This window comes from Euphorbia lathyris, chromosome 4 (assembly GCF_963576675.1).
Source record: "Euphorbia lathyris chromosome 4, ddEupLath1.1, whole genome shotgun sequence".
NCBI lineage: Eukaryota > Viridiplantae > Streptophyta > Magnoliopsida > Malpighiales > Euphorbiaceae > Euphorbia > Euphorbia lathyris.
In genome coordinates, this window is record NC_088913.1 from 53,745,766 (window position 1) to 53,747,404 (window position 1,639).

Sequence of the window (1,639 nt, forward strand, 5' to 3'; positions counted from 1 at the left end):
ATCAAGTCTTTTAAAAACTTGGTGTAATTTGGAATTTGTGTGATAGCCTCAATAAAAGATAAATTAATATTCAAATTTTTCAATTTATCAAGAAAAGTTAGAAATTGCTTATCCATATTCTTCTTGTTGAGCCTTTGAGGAAAAGGTGGATGAGGTTGATGAATTGATGGTGGTGATGATATAACATTTTCAGCCCCTTTTTCAGTAAGCACTTTGGGAATTTCAGAATTCCCTATATCTTCACTAGAACTTGGTGACTGGATTTCTATTTTCTCATTTGAATCATCCAATAAGATATCATTTGAATTATTGTGAAATGTATATTGATTACCGGATCTTAATGTAACAGCTTTCAAGTCCCTTGGATTTCCTTCTGTGTTGCTTGGAAGATTTCCTTGGTTTCGAGATGGAATTGCATTGGCTAGTTGCCCAAGTTGGACCTCCAGATTATGAATAGATGATGAATGGTTCTTTGTAATTTGATCAAACTTGGATTCAAGGCTTTTAGTGATCTCATCTTGGGAATTTATTTTTTTATTAATTCCCTCCAAGAATTTATCCATCTTCATTTCAAGTAATCCAAACCGATCTTCTGGTTGTTGGATATTTTGCCCACGATTTGGATTATTTGACCATGAGGAATTTTGATTAGGCCTCCAACCAGAACTGTAATTATTAGGATATGGATTTCCCCGTGCTTGTCCTTGGACATAATTAACTTGCTCCTCTGTACTTGGTTGTCCCAAGGGACATTCAAGTTCATAATGTCCACTTTGTCCACACATTGTACAAGTTGGTTGATTACCCATACTCATTTTCTCAATCTTATTGGTTAATGCTGAAATTTGTGCCTGCAAAACAGTCATTGGGTCAGTAGTAATAATTCCTTTCATAGGTTGAGAAGATGATTCCTTTGCTCTCTCACTTGGCCACATGCAATTGTTAGTAGCCATTTCTTCCAATAAATCATAGGCATCAGTAGTAGTTTTCCTCATAAGTGATCCTCCGGATGCTGAATCAATAGTGGTTCTGGTGGCAGGATTAACTCCATTGTAGAAAGTCTGCATAAGTAACTCTCTTGGAAGGTTATGATGGGGGCAACTCCGCTGCAAATCCTTAAAACGTTCCCATGCTTCATATAATGATTCAGAATCAAATTGTGTAAATGTAGTAATTTCCTTTATCAACTTGGCTGTTTTTGCCAAAGGAAAATACTTGGATAAAAATGATTGTGCCAATTGATCCCAAGTTGTAATGGATCCTGGTGGTAATGAATTTAACCAAGCTTTGGCTTTATCCTTTAAAGTAAATGGAAAAAGCCGAAGCTTAATTGCTTCGGTAGGAACATTATTAATTTTAAATGTATCACATATCTCCAAAAAAATTGCTAAATGAGAGTTTGGATTTTCATTTGGCAAACCATAAAATTGGATACAATTTTGCATCATTTGAAGTAAAGCTGGTTTTATTTTAAATTGATTTGCATTAACCGTCGGACGAACCACTCCTTGTTGCGCCCCATTCACTGCTGGAATGGCATAATCCATAAGTCTTTGCTCGGGTAGATTTGCCATCTTGTCTTTCAATTTTTTTGTTTTTCGTTTCTGCTTACAAAAATTTTCAATCTCTGGGATAAATG

The 1,639-nt window shown here is 35.4% G+C and overlaps 1 non-coding gene across 1 annotated transcript; it reads left to right on the top strand.

Annotated features, from left to right (window-relative positions):
* The first annotated feature begins 1,083 nt into the window (after positions 1 to 1,083).
* LOC136228386 (small nucleolar RNA R71) lies at positions 1,084 to 1,190 on the top strand. The gene has a single exon (XR_010688704.1). It is a non-coding gene; the product is annotated as a small nucleolar RNA R71 (small nucleolar RNA).
* The last annotated feature ends 449 nt before the right edge of the window (positions 1,191 to 1,639 follow it).